At 37.1% G+C, this 20,417-nt stretch overlaps 1 protein-coding gene across 3 annotated transcripts in view; it reads left to right on the forward strand.

Moving 5' to 3' along the window:
- The window catches only part of LOC126864179 (transcriptional regulator Myc-2-like), a 214,771-nt gene that overhangs the window by 158,782 nt on the left and 35,572 nt on the right, over positions 1 to 20,417 (forward strand). The window contains exon 5 of one of the 3 annotated variants that reach the window (XR_007689085.1): positions 16,533 to 18,628. The gene's annotated coding sequence lies outside the window, so the exon portion shown is untranslated. Of the gene's footprint in view, positions 1 to 4,285; positions 5,413 to 16,532; positions 18,629 to 20,417 lie in introns of those variants that run through there. The other 2 variants (XR_007689086.1, XM_050615221.1) reach the window with 2 other exon arrangements.

Here is a 20,417-nt window from a genome sequence, read left to right on the forward strand (position 1 = left end):
TTCGATATAAAGATATATACCGTAAACTTGTTTTACGAATTATGAAATTGAAGTCTTCAAGAATTGTTTTCAATTCATACTTCTGATGGTATTCCGCCGGAGGTAGCCATTCACATGTTATTTAGCAATTAAGTTAGAGAAATCTACCAAATGTCCAGCTAGCCAAATTGTAAAGCACAAATTAAATAATAAAAAAATTCATACTTCTATTTAGTTTCTCATTCGTTGAAGAAATCAGCAATCTTATTTGTAGAAGAATTTAAAAAGAAATTGGAAAAGGTTATTATCGAATTTCATCTACTGTTAATCGTAGATAATTATTATTTGACATTGCGACAAAACAATCAATTATCGTACTCTTCAGAAATCCGGAGTCAATTTTTTAGCAACTTACCGATTGCGCTTGAAGTCAAGGTCTCGAGTTTATCGATAACCTCGAGATGCCATATAATCGAAACAGATAATTGATAATTTCGACTTTTACGCAGCCAGATAAAATTATACTTGATATCGAGACATGTATTAACATATTGAAATAGGTACGCTATGAAGAGTTTTAAAAAACGAGTTTTTTAGAGTTTTACATGGTTGATCGAGCAGAAGATACGTCATCATTTCAAAAATGAATTACAACGTAAAAATAATATTTAGTCACTTTTGTATACTGCACTACATTGATTTAATTTAGTTAATTCTATATATACATAAAATATATCTATATCTAATATACATAAAATCTAAGTAATATTTTCAGATGATGAAAATTAGTATCTTTTCAGATAGTCGCTTCGTTCTAGAGACGAATTAACTGTTACATATTAAAAGATAAATTGCAGAGAGGTACGAGATGATACTTGTAACGATATTTTATATGTTTCGCATTTGTAGAATGTTCGTCTCTCGAAAAATATTCGTCTCTTTGAGCCGGGAAAATGTGACATTCGTTACCATCATTTTTAATCCTGAACTCACGAACACACAGAAAAATTTTATCTCGGTGAGCAGATGCTGCACACGTGGCTGTAAAAAAGGGTACATATCATATATCATAAAATCATGTAGCAAGTTCCTTATTTGTAGGAAACATTAAATAAAACAATATGAGATCTCGTTATTCCTCTTTCCCAAATATTTTACCACATTCTGAATTCGTACGTATCCTTTTATCGAGTCTTGTATCAATCTTTGAACAAGTCCTACGTAAATTTAAAAATCATAAATTATTATTAAATTAAATATTTCTTCGATTCTCTCTGTACAATAAAATAAACGTTTCAATCGTAGGATAATCGAGATACGAATAAAATATTCCTTACACACGTCACTATCGTAGCAGGATGTCTCATCAGTTGCACCATACATCGTCTCAACTCACCCGAGCTTTCATTTCATTACGTTATACACTATCACTTCACTATCATCCAACTCAGTGTAAGATCGCACACTTTAGATAAAGCGGCGATTAAGAATCCAAAATACTTCATCGAATGCACGATATGTACCTCTCGCATCCCCACTACTACAGCAAAATGGAAATACTCGAACCTGCTAGAAGTTAGTCCGCGAAACTAGGTTACCCACTGTGTTATCGTTATTCGATGTATCTCAGTGTACACCAGACACTCGTAGCTTAAATTATTGCTTTTTGAAGATTACGCGAATCAAGAAGGTCGTCGATTATCACACCGAACGAACGCCACTTTCGTTTCGACGATCCATCACATCCACCTCCTGCTTTTTTGACTTCGTTTTCTAACTTCTATATTCGAAATCTTCAAACAGTCGAGGTTACACATCTACCCTATCGTGACGACGACCGATCCCGTGATCGTACTATATGTTGCCTCTTGTGCAACGACTCGTGGTGTCGTGGCTCGTCGTCGATCCAGGATCATACGAATCAATTCTGACTTTACGATTGGCCGAGACAGGCGCGAGCGACACCGCGGCACGAGATTATGCATCTGCAAGATAATAAAGCCTGTGACTACTTAATTGGAAGAATCAGAAAACAGGTCGAGATAGTGGCCGATGGGTCGTTATCTCTTGGCAATTTCTGAACTTTTCCACGATCCGCCGCTTCTTTTCTCTCTTTTGGTCTCATTCAACGACGTTGATCCCGCGCGATGAATTCGTCACAGAACGTTTTATACTCTATCCATCTTTCGATTTTTGTTGATAGATAAACCGCGAAGGTTTTCGTTCGCATTTATATTTCTACATTTTTAATAAATCGATTAAAAAATCTGACTCCAATTAATCCACTCACCCTTGATCGATAGAAATTGTTTTCCACGAAAGAAATGAATGGATCAACGCGAGAAGCATGAAATTATCATTCTCGATATTGAATGTAAAATGGCTTTTTTACAATTGGCGATCTTCTCGTTCGAGAAGAAAAAGGAAGAAAAAAACGCAACAAGCTCTTAAGTTGTACTTCGTTCGGCGATCGTGCAACAAGCATCGTCAAAGGTTCAAGACATTGAGCATTGACAGAATGGCGCCGGTTACGTAAAATCGGACCTGGTTCAATGCCAAAAAACCAGCGGAGGCACTTTCTCGACTAGCCGTCACACCAGGGTGCTTCCGAGAAAGCTGGAAAGCGGGATGAAAGTCGTTTAGACTTTACCACCACTCAGCTCGAGGGTAATAAATGATGTCAAGACTGGGTATGTTTATTCTCCGCAGTTCTCTGCGATATTTATGGGAACATAGTAAAACGACAATTTCTCGTCGAGTTTAGGATGCTGCGCTCTCAACCATCCCTATTCTGGTACACTAGATTTTTTCTTGCGGTGTCATGTATCTGCTTTCTCCAAAAAGTAGCCTATACAACCGGAGAAAGAGGATAGGTTGCATTGCCGGTGGACGAAATGCCAGGAAACCTTACCCACGCTGGACTTTAAAGCAATTTAGTCTTTAATAGAACGAAGGTCAGATCGAAGAATAAAGTGGTACCATCTCGTTTCTTAGTGTGCACGTGTACGATGTGTGTGAGCATGTTTGAGCGTATTCTGTAATAAAATAAGTGGTTCCCAGAGATCCTTATTAGTTGCAAGGGTGGAGAAGGAAGAGAAAGAGAGGGAAATAAAATGGAGATGATCATAATCGATATCACAAGTGCAGCGGAAGGAACGAGATGTTCCTTTGATCTGATTCGGCGTGAATGATGCTTTATTAGTGTCGGTCATTATCGGGCCAATTGCTGTTATATAGGGTGTTTTATTTTACAGCGTTATTCAAAGTAAGCGTCTTAGTTGGAATAAAATTTCATTTCTGATTGTTTCTTTATAGAAGTTAGTAGATTTATCGAAGCCAGCGTTCGTTTCTACATTATTGCGAAAATAATAATTGATGGAAGATCGTATGTACTTGAAATAATTCATTTTTATGTGATATTCTTCGCGGATTTATTGTCTAATTGCGTAAGGAAAAATTTCCATTATGCGACAAAGTAACGAAGAAACTCGTCAACGCGGAACGTATGATTTGTGAATCATATGTATTCGTAGCGATAAGAAGATTTAGGGATTAACTTTGAAGACTCTCTTGTTAAGGAATTTCATCTGAAATTATCACGAATACAATCGACGATACTGAAAGAAGTGAAGATTAATATTGAACTTAATTGAATGAATTGTCGTCCTTGAATTAGTTTATATCTGATCGTATGCCTTGCACGACGTACCGATATTACTGATCGATTAGACTATTCAAATGACATTTAACGAAATTCGTGTCAAACATCACATCTAACAGCCAAAAAATTCTACCAAATGTCCAAATCGGACGAATTGTGTATGTAAGCAACTAAATAAAAAAAAAAAATCACATCATATGCTGTTTGATTAGGTATATGTATTACGAGTTTACATTCTGGAACATCCCTCAAAGTAAGTTAAAATTGTAATCTAAAATTGTTGACTACGCAGAAAGTATTTTATATCAATCGATTAACTTCTATCATCTTGCTTCGTGATTACCTAAATATTCTCTTTGTATCTGTGTATTCGAATTTCTTTGATTATTTATTGTACCAAGATAATCATCTCCAGTAATTAAAGTCGCCAATTCTACATTGTTCCATTAATTATTCCATTTGTAATTCTATTTAAAATTCATTTGTATCCATTTGTACTCGGAAATAATAAATTACTACTCTTAACAAACAAGAGAAAAAGATAAAATAACGATAAAAAAAATGGTAACGAGAAAGTTAACAAGATCTGAAAATTGAACTCGAGGTAGCCATTGTTCTATATATAACGTTATCAACCGTTTGCAGACTTCACGGATTTATTGTTCTACGAGCATGGACGAATCTCTAGTAAAGTAATCTACAATGTTCACTGGGAGCCTCGACTAGCGAGCTCGGATGAGTGTCGAGCACTCACGAAATTCTTTCGGAATGTTTAATTACCTTATCGTCGACTGCTTGGCCTACCACGTATCGCGTATTACCTGGCGTCTACCGATAGAAAGCGGCCAAGATAAATAGTGGAGGAAAACGGAGAAAGGTATCTCTGGGATCGCGGCTACGAGATCCCTTTTCACCGGGCCGATTCAACATGGAATTTTGCAACCCTGTTTCTTGGAACATGCCATTCGACACAACGAACGAGACGTAATTCCATACAATATTATCTCGCGCCAACAAAACAGATGTAATCCTAATCGTTTTATTAATATCTACTTCGTCTCACGTAATTCGTGCTGTCTATTATCAATTAAGTAATTGATAAGTGATTAGTTATCATACGATTGTTGTGTATCGATCAATCAAATATCGTGTATGTCCGTGATATGAATAGGTTTATGAGAAATAAGATATTCAGAGAAGAAAAGATTCTCAACGAGAATTGATTGTAGCATACTCCCAAATAAAAAACAAAAAAGAAAAGAAGAGAAGAAGAGCTATAGTTTAGTAAGAAAGGTTAGAAAGTGGGATCTGTTTCTTTAAGATACATACACGATCACATACCATATAAATCGTTTCACTTTATCTTGAAAGTTTTATTAATGCATCATAGCAATTTCGAAATTACTATACTTATGATGGTATATCAGTATAGAGTCAATACGGTGCGTCAATAGATAATTCTACGTTAATCAGAATTAAATAGCAATGATATTACAATGATTTATAGATAAGTTGAAAATAATAGTCTAAAGAAATACAAATTAAATATTAATAAATAGTTAAAAAAAATAAAAACAATCTCTCATCTCCGACTTATCGCTAGATTCAATTAGTTATCTAAATTAAGTAATATTTACTTACTTATAAATTATACTTATCTATAACAAGTATTAACTTATTATAAATAATTAGCCATGTCACTGCGCCACGCCAGAAAAATTACTGAAAATTCTCAACACGAGAATTGATTGTAATTTTAATAAATAATAAAAAAAAAAAGAAAAAATCTCCGACTTATAACTAACCTAATTCGATATTCCATATTTCGAAACTTAAGTTTCATACCTGTTAACTAATCACCCAAATCTCTACGAAATGCAAAATTCCATCGAACCCATACCGTCCCAAGTTCATCGATAACACCCAAAAAATCGATCGTATTACATCGACCCAATGAATCAACCGATATCACGAGAAAGGTTAATTATCGACTATCGTTACGAAAACGAAAAGGCGCCACGAATACCTGATTCCAGACTTTTACGTACAATCCTGTCACACTGGGTTCGGTCCAAAAGCGGCACTTATTCGCCATAGAGGGACCATTACTTTTCGGTTCCCCCGTGAACCTCTTTTCCGGGGCCAGATCGTTGTGAAATTCGGGAACCCTTTTTCTCGGTATTCCCTGGGTATTACCTTGGACGGCGACCTTGCGGCCAGGGCCAACAACCATCTGATTCCAAGATACTCTGGAAAAGACACAGAAGAAGAGTGGAGCGTTGCCGATTCTCAATGGACCCAGGAACGCTTATTTCACAATTTACGACTCTGCACGTGAAAAGTTTCAGGGAAAAAAAGAAAAAGGGAAGGAAGAAGAAAAATCACTTTCAACTGTGTTGTCTTTTATGCTTCGGTTGCCCCTGTCCGTTTTGACCCTCCCGTTAAGCTCAAATGGTTGGCGTGTTCTAAAGTGACACCTCGGGGCGTAGCTTGATTCTTTTAAGGTGACCCATGCCGACGTGCTTGCCTTTATTTCGTTTTTCTTTCCCTTTTCTTTTATTTTTTCAGGGCTGAGCTCTTAAGTGAGAACACTTGTAGAATCTACATGGTGTCGACGATGAAGCCACCTCTCGCGTAGAAGCGCGACATGGCGTTTTGCTCGCGTTTTCTGAGCTTGGTTTAAGCGCGCGTGCGCCTCAGCGTGTCCAGTTCTCTTCCCAGAGCAAGTCCAGGGACGAGTTTTGGAAAAAACTTTTCTGCGCCAGCTTGTCTCGAAGTCTTCGCTTCGATTACGCTCTCTCGATCCCGTGGCGTTTGAATATCGCGAAGTAAATATCTTTCGAAGTGAAGTGTTCGGCTTAAGAACTGTTTCTCGTTGGCTACGCCCCTTTGCTTCTTGAGGTGGTTGTTATCCACAGCTTATCTCGTGAAATTATACATAGGATGGATGGTCTTGGTTTGTATACTAAGATCTTTTGGAGAAAGCTTTTTTTTTTTTTTATTTGTTAAAATTACAATCAATTCTCGCGTTGAGAATTTTCAGTAATTGGAGAAAGCTATGAGAGACTTTTTAACGCTACATCTGCGTTTTTATCAATTTTTAAGGTATTTTTTCCGTTTCATTTGTACTGTGCAGCATTTTAATTATTCCCATGTATATATGGTTCTCAACTTTTAAAGTAATCGCGTTTCGCATTTAAAGTACTCTATGTGTTATTTATTCGTATTGAGGTAATCGCAGATATTAGATAATCTGATTTTTCGATTCGCACAGTGACAGAGGATTTCAATTTTAAAAGATTGTCGCGGTGATATAATTTCGCGGAAAGATAGGGTTCAAGTGAACCGGTAGTGTGTTGCCGTTTTTAATACGATTAGATTCGAAATAAAAACACATAAATCTATCAGTGGCGCCAAACGAGACAAATGTTCGTCTGCATCTAGATCAAACATAAATACTTGTATAACTTATTAAATAAATCGACAGTTACCGAAAGATACGAATGATAGATTCCCAGTTAAGATATACGCCGAACAGTCCTTGCTTGATTTTAAAGTTTAAATAGAAGACGTTAGCGCTGTTATCGCGCTAACCATTAAAGTCCAATACTAATACTCTCCTATCGAGATTAACGCTTGACCGTTACTTTATCACTCGAGTCCCTTTTTCTGATACTGCTTGCATCGATTCGCGTAAACAGTTTCCACAAATACTATTTCACACTAAGTAAACGTTATATCTTGAGTAAGGTAAGGTAAGGTAACCTATCTCCAATCGAAATTCAGTTTAACCCTAGATTAAAATATTTCTCTCATATTTATGATATTATAGATACAAAAGAAGTTTGCTTAACGAAATTAAATTAAAATTACCTTGAAACTTTGTTTTTGGATAAGCAGTTGTCGTATCGCGAAGATAAGCGTCATGATCGACAGTGATTTCTTTCTTACGAGGAATTCCACGGCACGTGAATTTTTTAAACTGCTATGGGCGTGTCTACGAGATCAAACAAATAGTGCACAAAAAGTTTGTTTGTATTCTTACATTCTTGAGCATCTTTTCTGCGATTATTTGGCATACAAATTCCTGAAAGTAAATGAAAAATGTAAACATACGTTTGTTCGGCAAACTTCTTTCTGCCAGCAAGCAACAGAAGCTCAGAGGAAAATAAGTAACGTATTTAAAAATACTTTATATAATTTATATTTAAAAATGAGAATTTTAATATATAAACTCCTTTTTTTTCCTCCATTAGTAGGCCGATATAGGGGATTTATTCACATAGGAAAACAATTTTTATATCGTTATGCAATGCAATCGAAATGCAACGCACTGGATACAAAATATTTCATAAACAGAAAGAAGTGAAAGTATGAGACCTCCAGGAATCGTACGGATATAATGAAAAATGTGGAACAACTATTATGTATAAAAAAAAAAAAAAATGGCTGAACATTGGAACCATATATATACAATATTGTATATATATATAACACGTGTTAATACGTAGTTCGAAAATCAGGTTATTGTAACATCAATCACCTGTTGAGGAAAAAATTATTCCCCATGACACGGCTTTATTCTTTTCATAAAGGATTTCATACTGAACGTGTCGATCCTTTTCCTTCGTTACGCCCCGCCTTTAACTGTTTTTCTTTTTGATGCTCTTAATGGCAAAATACTTTGTTGCTGATACCCATCTCGATCCCTCGCAATATTGCAAATCACCAAGATCAATCATCCGCATTATATTCGACATCTGAAGACGAGCAAAAAATTCGATTTCGTAAAAAAAAGATTTTAGTGTCTTGTGGCCCGCCTTGATTTCGTGTTTACCATTTCTGCCAATTTCGTATTATCCATGCAAGAAGGCTATTGGTTTGTTACTCAATTATGCAAAAAATGTCTTCAGTTAGCTTAATCTCATTAACTTTTGCTAATTCATTAATTTTAAATTGATTATTTTAATAGACTTTAATAGAGTTCGATGTTTCTTCGTATATACCTTCGAAAATATCAATTTTCAATTGATATTGCTTTTACATATTTTTCCATAAGATTTTGTATATCTATGATCCTTCAAAAAAACTTTACAATTTTTTCGTCCTTTTTAACTTTAACTTCGCCAAATTAAGAAACGAGTAAATTACAAAACACTACGATATATCTTCCAGAAAACAAAGATATATGAGATTATTCTTTTTATTATTTTTTTTAATATATAAGATAAAGACATTTCCTACAAAATTTCTCGTTTACAAAACATAAATAAATTGCCCATAACATTCAAGAAATGAAATATATGTTCGTCAGATAATCCAATAATATTGAAATATACCCTTTAAAATGTTTTATTGACTCGTCGCCTATCTCATAAAATTCAAAATGTGAAAATTGAAAGATCTCTCATTTTCAATAAATTATTTCTATGAGTAATAGACAATAATGTAATAGAAAATTGTACATTGGACATTGTATTAGTTACGTACTAAAAATACGGGTATAAACTCAAATGCAGGGACTACCTCTTTGCAGACAATACCAACACCTACCACTACTTAATTCCCAAGCAGTAAAAGGATTTATTGCGGATACTTCTTAGTACCTAGTACCGTTAGGTCGAAGGAAAATACCTCCAACGGCCACTAAGTTACCGAAAAATATTCTCGATCCCTTAGGTACGGATTTTTGTACTTCGTCTGATGTGACTAAAGCACTCCGCTGACAAAGCCGTAATGTTACTACGATTTAATTATTTTCAAAACTGTTATTAACGTTGGGGGTAGACTACTACGTACTATGCTTTTATAGGGTGAAACGTATAAAATTCATAATCGTAATTATCTTAGGATGGTGTTCTTCGACTTATTTTGTACGATGTAGGTGTATAATTGCTTTTTATTGACGGTTAGTTGACCCAATCTTTATTTTATATTATCCTATGATAGTGAAATGAAAAAAGAAAGTTTTCAAAAGAAGGTATCGATACATGTAGTACGAAAAATTTTTATTAAAGAGATATTGATACTACATGAATTTTTGACCCATTCTTTTGCAGAAACAGATCGAAACTTACTGTTAACAAAAATAATTAATAATCTAACAAGTTCGACTTTCGTATTAGCCTTCTCTTTGCAGATACTCTACGTTTATGTTGAAACAAGGAAACACCCAACAGATCTCACAAAGGACATAACCTAACAAACAAACACTCGCCACACTAAAGAAATAAATCAATCAAATTCGAAGATGGTATCCCACTGAGGGTAGCCATCCACATGTTATATTATTATACCACTAAGCTATAATATTTTATCAAATGTCCTACTGAACAAATTGTAAAATGTAAATAAATAAATAAAAAAAAATCGTACTATCAATTTATTCTTCTAAATGTTCTATCGTTCAAAGCCAGGAATTCATGGAAATTCCGAAATTAAACATTTAATTAAATAGATGTACGATATAATTTTACGATATTATTCACGGGATGAAATTAAATTCGGGTATAATTTTCGCAATAAGTAAAGAAGCATCTATAGAAAAGATTAGTTAAAGGCTTCGTCAAGAGACGTGGAATTCATTTCTCACAAGCAGAGCATTTACACGAGTTAAGGGTGGTCCCGACGTATTTTGGCTGCTCGTTAGCGGAACAATTGAAAAGCCACTCGAACGGGAAGGAAGCGTATTCCTCCTGCTCGGCGCTAACAATTAACATGCGACCCAAGGAAAGTATATATGTATATACTATAGGTATACCAACGGAGTTTCGTCGTGACCAAGTGGTATGGCGTTAATTTTCCCTTAGAACCTGCCTTGAAATTTCAATCGGCTCTTCAAGTTAAACTTTCTTTCACTTAACATTTTCATCGTGAATTCGTAATCGTGATACCACTTATATAACATTACAGGATATCCCTGATAAATATAAAACGCTTTTCTTCGATATACGAATCTTAAACCATGCAAAACAGTAAAAAGACTACTACTACCTAAAAGAAATAGAATAAATGTTTACGATACATCATGTAGGCTCAAGAAAAATTCAAACACGCGTAGACATCTTTTATAAATATATGCAAAATTGTAGAAAATATGCACAGTAAATCGCTAATTACGACAATTAGCGTGTTCTCTATTTATGTTCCATTTCTTTACTTGCATCGACGACGATCGAAAATTGCATAACCTTCCGTGGTCTATCGATCCGAAAAACTTCAAAATACAGAACGTTACACGATCGAAGGAAAAATAAAAGAAATCTCAGGACGATCGCCTACGCGCGTTGCAAGTCAGCCGGAACGAAGGGTGAGCGTTAGTTCGCATGCATTCCGCGGTCACGGCGGCTTCCGTCGATCGTGGAGGGGCCAGACGGTGAATCAAAGGTTACGCGATTGCACAAATTCGCATAAGATCCACGCTCGAAGGATCGACGTATCCGATGACGTCACTGCTGGCAAATCTCACCTTCTGGGTGGAGGCAGACGCCGGTTGACCTTGCTTGCGCGCGGTCATCTGCCAGTCGGTTATTCACACGAGATGGCGGAAAGGAGAAGAGGTGCGAAGGAAGGAGAGGAGAAAGAGGCCGCCAGTGGAAAAAGCGAAGAGAGAAGGTGGTATCGGCGAAGAAACACCGAGATAGGTATAGTGAAAAAGAGAGACAGAGGAGGGTGTGGAGACGCGCATGCGGTCAACCAGCTCAGCCTCCCACTATACTCGCAATACCTCCTTCTCATCCACCTCAACCTTTCACTATCTTCCGTCCGCCGTGGCCGAGGATACTACGATACTACTTATTGCTGTCAGTCAGTGCACTCGTAGCGTGGTTTAATGAATGAAAGGAATCGGAAACGTTCCCTACACGGATGGTACTTCGATTTCGAGCTCGTGCAATTGATACTATTGATCGACGAGCAGACGAGTTAACAACGATAGAAATAGACAGACAAGAAACGGTTCTGGATAGGGTTGACTGAGTTTCGGTAATGGACGCCTTTCGATTGACCATGGAGCATTTTAATTTTGAATCCCAGGATTCTACATATATGCAAATGTTTTCCGCAAAGTTCCTCGAAGAATGAATATACTAAATTCACAATAAAAATGTGGATATTAAGAAGACAGCATTTAAATCTTCGTGTTAAGGAGAATTCTTTGTACGATGATTCACTCAGTATGAGACTATACTAGTTTCATAATTGATGGATCACCACAAAGCTGCGAATTGATTCTAGAATCGTACAAGAAGGTATGCAAAAAACCTATCAACGCGTATAACGATTTAACGAGACATAAGATAATTTTTCCTCCAGCGTTTCACTCCTACTATCGCTCGACATTTATTAATCAATAAGTTCTCTTTGGCGTCATATCGCCTAACAGTTCGTTCCAATATCGTAGTCACAAGTATTTTAACACCCACACACATTTTCACACAAAACTGCATCCAACCATCAGATCTCTCTCCGACCCACGCCTTTCTCAAACAACGTCACAAATAGACACAAGTGAAATCGCGCAAATCCGTTCATCACGATCGACCGTGCAAAAGAAAATCAGATTCTATGATACTTTCAGAAGCTAAACGCTTATAATCTTGGAAAAAGCGAAGATTCGTCGTATTTGCGAAATATCACCTAGCGCGAGATGTATCCGTCGATTAACCCCAATTAACCCAGTTAAAACGATTCGTCCCGTAAATTGGAATCGGGAAACATCGAACTTTTCTGCTGGTGTATGCTCCGCATAGGGCAAAAGGAAGGAAAAACTTGTGGAATGTTGTTACGGTACTGTCAAACACGCGTTCCGAATAATCCATCAGTTTGCCCTCTCGAAGCCTCTCTCTTTGCCTACGCCATTTTGAGATTCATAGATAGACAGTTACCTGGAAAGAGGGAGACGACCCCGAGAGATTTGTCGGCATGGTCAAGCTCTTTCAATATCCTTTCGAACAATCAAAAGATCGATCCTCTATTGACCGTTCACGGTTATCAGTCGAGTGGCAGAATAATTGATCGATCAGCGACACCGTCATACCGGAGTTGGAGATCTTTGATTGTGTTTTCAGGTCGCTCTCCGACGCGAAATCGTACCAATGGAACAGCCAAAAGCGATAGGACGAATTTGTTTTTTGAGAGTAATTGAAAAGTTGAAAGGATGCCAGATATAAAGGGAATCTTTTTTTTCCTTTTTCGTTTTTGCTGCTCGGTTAAACGAGAGTAGTGTTTGTACAGATTTTTTTATCCTTTTTAGTTATCGTATTGTGATATCTTTATGGTAGCGCAAAAAAGGTTTGAACATATTGTTGACAAAGTTGACCAGATTCCTAGAAATGTTATTATTAAACAGCTATATGGAAACAAAGATTTACGAAGATGAAGAAAGTAAGTATGTACGTTTTGTGTATACTTCTCGGCAAGAAATGGGAAAAAACGTTTCGGCTGTTTACACTGGGGATGAATGAAAAACATGGTCGAATGACAAATATCACGACGACAATTCCTGTTGCCCATAGTTTTTCTTAAAATATTTGAAGCTATCGTGGAGAGCATTCACTATTCCTCAATTCCACATTGATAGTTTTCAAAACCCAAGGACGTTTGGGAAACGACATAACGGTTCATGTCATTCTTTTATGATAATTAGGGACTATCTTTGGTTGTCATTCCCTAGCAATTTGCTGAAAGCATTCTATTCAGTTCACCGTATAAGGTTATAATAATATTAATCATTCAATACACACCTTTTATTTTTCAATTTCTCCAGGATATTTCACGTTTGTAAATATTTAAGAATTATATATGAATCATCAGACGTACTAAAAATTTGAAAAGATTATCAAAGGTACTAAATTATCGTAGAGAAATTTCAATTAAGACAATAGATAACCGATCGAACAATAAATCCTAAAGAAATTTCAGTCATCAAACTGTATTGGCAAAGAAATAAAATCGAACCAACGAGTGTTCTCGACACGAATTTGTTCGCGCAAACGAATTCGTAAGTCGATTTGACGCAGAAGTCAGATTTCTGCGAGATTAGCTGTTCATTGGTTCTGGAGGGCGGATGATTTCGCAACCTCTGAAACTGGATCGATTTTCAAAGTTATCGAATTTCACAGCGACTTTAGAGGCCGAATACTACGTTGCTTCCGTACGAACCAGTCGAGTGTGAACTGTCAAGGATGATCTGACTCTCTGCCGCGTCCTTATTGACGGTTCCAGTCTAAACAAAGTGCTGCTTTAAGAACTACGTCTCGACCACGGAATTCGAAATACGAACCAACGTTTGACCACTTCGGCTACGCGTCAATATTTACAAATTTTCATCATCGCTATCGCGACATCGTATTTCGAACCGCTTCCTTTGTTTTTTCAAAACATCTACGAATATCATCCGAACAAAAGTGAGCTTTTGCGGTGTTATGCGACGAGAAAAAAGACCCGAGAATGCGACCTGGCGAACGAATCGAGGTAGAAATCTCTAAATTTGTTATCTAACTTCCAACTGCTTATCGGTCTTTGCTTTGGTTCCATTTTTTTCTTACCCAAGATCTCGTAACGAAACACAGATAGTATGCTTTTTTGCCCGGCAATAACTATATGCATAAATAACTGGCGTGAAATACGAGTATGTTAAACATCAATAAAGACAAAATTTTTCGACCTACTGAGTTCCCTTCGATGCTTATAAAATTTAGTAGCAAAATCCGAGATATGGTATTGCTTTTTTTGCCTCGTTATTTTGGTATTCTTGTTTTTGATAAAAAATATTAATCAGTTTAGCTGTTGAAAATTACAATATCTAAGTAAACTTAACCCAACGACGCTTCAATAGAAAGAAAGTTGATCAATTATAAGACTGAAAAAGAACTGAAAAAGGTTATTGAATTCTACACAGAATAATAAGGTAATACTTAACAACACGATGCTTAGGTAAAGTTTGTTAAAAGCACACATAATATATAGCTAGCTATATATATACATATATAGATAGCTAGCGAAATTCTAGATAGAACATAACACACGAGGTTCTAGCATTAACACTCAAAATAAAAAGGAATGGAATCAAAATGGTGTTACTAGAACGTTATTCTTAAAATAAATAGAAAGAATTTTCACAACCTACTGCAACTTACTCGTATAAGAGTTTGTACATATTTGATAATGTTTACTCGCGAGCTGCTCGAATCTGTTACTAAGGCGTCTATGCCGCAGCGCTCAATACTACGCGACGAGAAGTAGTCCGCAAAGCCGCTATTCCACGCCAAAAATCTCTCGAAGTACATCACGACAGACACTCAAACTTGTTGAGTAGCTTCGATTAACGTCGTGGACAACTACGATCGAGCTTTCTGCAAACAAAACGACGTAATTTCTGTAATATATGCAACATTATGGCAACGAGAATCGGGCGGGCGCGGCCCCCTATACGGACTCGTCCAGGAGCGTCGCGCGCGATTCTAGCACCCAATCGATAGATTTGAATAGAGTGACTCGAATTTGAAAATTTTCAATCAAAATTTATCAAAATAGTATAAAAATGAATAACGTAGTCTATGCGATAGTATGAATATCGTAACATGTATGGATATAGTATTTGTTCATTTTCGTAATAAATAATTTCACGTATCAGATGGCACAGTATACGTAATACATATGTATTTAATTGCTACTTTAAATGTATAAAAATCGACGTGAATTTTATTACAGTCCGATATTGCATACAAACAGATATTTATCAAGCTCGTATAACGTATATTTTGAGCCCGACTCTCAAGAGATTAGATCGAATTAGAAACCGCGAGTTGAGAAAAATGTTTACGGTATATTACTCCCGTATACAGTCTTTTAGTGAATCGTTTTCAAAGAATACACAGAGTTTACCTATATTGATAGTCGAGTTCAGGGTTAAATAACGTTCAACAAGTTGTTTTCATGAACTCTATGAATAATTACGATAAAGGGTGCGCGGATGCGAACAAATTAAAGTTTTAACACGTTTACGAATGGAGATTGTTATCCTTTTGTTATCCTTTGCTCGACTCACTTGCAGACGATAATGAAAACTTTGATAGAAAGGGAGATCTATCTATAATCAATAATCTCGGTTCGTTGAAACCTGTTATAAATTTAACCCTTTACTGCTGAAGGTGATGTAACGTTAAGACGCTATCAACCGCCGGTTTCCGTGCTGCTTCGAATTGCACAACATTGTGTGTCAAGGGCTACAAACGTTAGAAGCAGCCTTCTCGGGCATGGCCAACGTGAAACTTCTCTTAAGTCTTAAGTTAATAAGTACCTCGAGAAGAAGATACGTTGCCACATGCTCGCTAATTACATTGTTCCTTAGGACAGAACTGAAAGAGAAAGCGGGTTCCGTGAAATCAATAATAAATGCAAAAGAATTGAATTCTTTGAGACGAAAGATGTTCGAATTTATTCTCAAGTTTTTGTACTGAAATAACTCTATGCATATCCCCTCAAGTTTCAAGAAAAATTGCCACTCTTTCAATTATGTTTACTCTTACCGATACTGGCTCCATAAACGAATCTATTCTAGGTATACTTTATTTTAGATATTCTTTCAACTACTCGTTGAGTTGAAAGGAACAATAATTGCTAGATAACATAATATTATTTATAGTTTAACGTTTGCGAATATCGCCTACATCGATTTCAGGTATTCGCGATTTTAGCCATTCTAGTTGCTTGATTTGAAGTAACTTGACTAACACGAACGAATCTCTAAGCGACAATGTTGACTTGAAATATTATCGAGTCAGTTTTTCTCCGTTATTTTTTCAATCAGTTCCTCGCTATTATGTAAGCCCGATTTAAAAACGAGGCAATCGCATCGTAACGCGTAATAACAGGAATATGATTGTTTCAGTTGCCTTGGAAACGAACGTGCCGAAAGGAAGTTGTTACGGGATTACGTATAAAAACCAGGAAGCGTGAATCTCTCAGATTTATTTACGAATTTGCCGTTTGATGTTTGGCGATAAGGAAAACCCGATTAAATTGCAGAAACGACAAGCAAGAAAAGGAGAAAGATCGGTTCTTGAACGAAAGGAGCGTTCGACGTTGGATTCGCCTAGAGCAGAGCGGTTGTTACGAAGAATAATAACTGTGGGAGAGTCGCCAATATAATATCTTTTATACTACACGACTGGTTGTAGTATTAAATCCGCACAGGTTCCGACAGGTTGCCAACCACAAGCTTACTCCACATGTGGCCTCCACATTTCTCCCATGACAAATTCATGCGAGATGGCGTACATCAAACCATAACATATTCTCTCAACTACACAGGTCGAGCAGCTGCGACGTGATACAAAAGAACGCTATACTACCTGTCTAACGTGAGCGTGGGGTAAACTGTGATCGGTATTCGAGTCGTCAGAAACAATGATCGCTCTATCTTGGAATCGACTGCAGATGGCTTCGTTCGTACAATGTGTCAATGAACTTGCGTGTATACGGGCTATAAATTTTAGTTAGCAAGTTACGAAGATATTGTTGATTATGCATATGCAAGTTAGTTAGCGCTGGAAGGATTGTAAATGCTTTGTATTCAACAAGTCAAAAATAGATGATATATCGCGATTGTAAGTCAGGACGAACAATACCAATTAATAAATATATCTCTCGGTTGTATATTTTCATAGAACGAAAATATACGGTAAAGTTATGTCTGATCTTACGGATATTATGTACAATACATCTTATTTATAAAAAGTGAGGTATTTCGTTGCAATTTTGTATTCCTTCTTATAATAATTTTTATTCGAGGCTCGTTAAACATCTTCCAAATAATAAATCACGTATTTCTGTAAGATCCGATCTTCAGTTCTAATCATTAATCCATGATTAGAAACAATGATTAGAGCTAAAAGGAAAACGTTGCAAAAACAAGCAAACGCGGAAAATTCTCTGAGTCATAAACGCATAAACAATTTATCGTTAATTGCTGGTTTGATACTGGAAAACTGGTAAAAAAACAAAAAATTGTTTTTTTTTTTTGTTCAACTTCATCACTTATCGTATCATGAAACATCAATTATAGCCGTACGTACTCGATGATAAGGTAATTATTTACGAATAGCAGTTAGTAGTATGTAGACAGATACTTGTATACGATTGGTCGTATATGATAGAATGGGAGCGCTTTGACTAGACTGTGTCCTTAAGTAGCAACGCGATTATCGAGCGATACGACACTAGGGGGCGAAATACTCGAACCAGAAGTATAGTATGCGTAGGGTGGTGGTAGAATGGGGCGCGACGATTGGTGGCACAGCCCTGACGCCGGGTCCCGTAGCGGTGGGCATGCCTGCGGAAGATGGAAGGCGCACGAGCCGAGTAGTTTAGTCGCCTTTAACCGGCCTTAAAGTGAAGATCGGATCGCCGCCGATTACCGTGCGCGTGCACAAGAAAGAGAGAGTTAGAGCCACCGGCTTACCGTACGGATCGCGCCGAGAATGAAATTCTTTCTTTGCTTGGTAAAATACAGCAGCAGCAGTTGTAGTAGCAGCAGTCTTTCGTTGTACAACAGTCTCGATAATACAAGAAAACGAGTGGAACGTTTACGGCCAAACGACAGTAGTACCAGTGGCTGCATCGCCTGAACGAATTTTTCTCGTCGATAAACACAACACTACCATTTTTCACGCGTTCCGTCTGCTACGGGCATAACGAAGGAAATCGACACCGTTTTTTCTTTCATTCTTTTTCGTCCTTTTTGTTTACGTATAGTTTGTTGCTCAGTGCCGCGTAATAGTTCGGTTTCGCGAGGCTCATCCATCATTCGAGACCGGGCCAAACAGAATCTATAGACAACGCCATATAGAAGAAAAAGAGGCGGGACGCGCCTAAGTTTGTTTTATTGGTTTAGTTTCTAGCGCGAGACTCAAACTCGCGCCAAAGTGTGTTCCACAGTGGAGGATACTATCTCTCTTTTGGGTTACAACGATAGGTGGCCGACAGGTTAGTACAGTGCAACTTATACATTTTTTTCCATTTTCGTCTATCCTTTTCTTTTTTCATTCGCTCGATTTTAATGGCGAATTCGAAATGAATGACGTTCGTAATCGCGGTTAAAGCATGTATCGACAATAGACCTCGCGCTTGTGTGCATTTCTTTTCCCATTTTGACAGTTCCACGCGAACGCCGCCACTCGCGACCGGTTCGAGCTGGAATTTCAATGAGAAACGGGATCGTTCGCGTCTCAATCGTTCCCGAGACATATTAACGTTAATATACTAGTAAACTTTATAGACAGATCCATCTCGTCAAGTGATACTTAGAACGTATTAAAATTCTGCCAAATAGTCCGGCGTGCTTTCGAAGATTCATCTATAGCATTTTGACTCGAATCCATGGTTTCGCGTATAAATATCGATGAGAGCTTATTTCGCGAAAAGTGAAATTCCTCGAACACTTTGTAGTAAGTTAGGAATTTCTTCTTTGGCAACTGGCCGGTCTATTCGAATTTATACTGTCTCTTATAAATAGAATTAAATATATTCGATTCACCACCAGTCTATTCGGTATGATTTTTGGTTATTAGTAAGTTTACCGCCAAAATTTGTGGTGTTTGATTTTTCGCGCGTAATTTCCGATTTCGGTAATTAATTTTAAATAACCGACGAATTTTGATCTGTAAATACAAGAATAATCTTAAAATTTGGTATTTTCGATTTTTTTTCGCATATATCGTTCTGATCTATTGAAATTCGGTTTTGGAATGTATATTTTAACGCATCATCTTTATTGTACGGAATTACTATTTTTATTGTTCGATAACTTTTTTAAATATTTGTCGATATTTTATTTTTCATTCTTAGATACGTTTTTCAAACGATAGACGAATTGATTTTTGATGTGTGATATTTCGATAACTGTTTTACTTCCAAATTTAAGTTTCCTGTGTTATTCAAAATAATTTCAAGATTTAACTATGACTTTCTTTGCGTGTATATTATTCTTGTTGGAATTTTGTTATATGTTTGACATTTCGGAAATCGTTTTACCATCGGCCATAGCCATACACGGGTTGTCGTTCATGTGACCAAATAACACGCGTCGCGTCTCATCGGGATCGATATACGTGAAAATATGTCAAGTGGAGATAGGCACGCTAACCGATATGTTGCACTTTCTGTTGCAACATTATGCAGTATGTCAATCTAGCCCGCGCTTTCGCGCGTCTCCTACGGTTTCACAAATTGATGTAACTACGCCTCTGTATAGGAACTTTAGTAAGACAACGAATGGGAGGAGAGCGTCTTTTTTCATTTCGCTTTTGCCGGTGTGTCCTGCGTCCTTTCGTCTCACGAAGAAAGCCACCGTTAATTAGAGTGCGGTAGGAAAGCTGTCAGCTCGTTACACGCTCGAACGATAATGTTCGACGGAAGTTAGCGAGACACACGCAACACATGCACACGGCGCTACCTATATCTAAAGCTGTTGCCCGTGGACCGGTTTGTCTGTTTCTCTCAGCGCGTGTAGGCAGAAAAGTTCGATCCATCGATCGACGCTCTCGTGGCCATGGAATGTGCTTTAATACACTTACAAGTATGATCGTACGTGTGGTACATGTATATATAGATTTTCGAAAGTCCTGTCTAAACGAAAGCGGTCAGCCGGTGTCTTTATCGGGTCGGTAAATAATTTCTTTCTCTTTTTTCCTCTTTCCCTCGCTCCCGCCTTTGTCGATATTCAATTTACCATCATGCACACGAATGTAATAAACTTCGAAATCGTGTCTCTCTT

This window comes from Bombus huntii, chromosome 3 (genome assembly GCF_024542735.1).
Source record: "Bombus huntii isolate Logan2020A chromosome 3, iyBomHunt1.1, whole genome shotgun sequence".
Classification (NCBI taxonomy): domain Eukaryota; kingdom Metazoa; phylum Arthropoda; class Insecta; order Hymenoptera; family Apidae; genus Bombus; species Bombus huntii.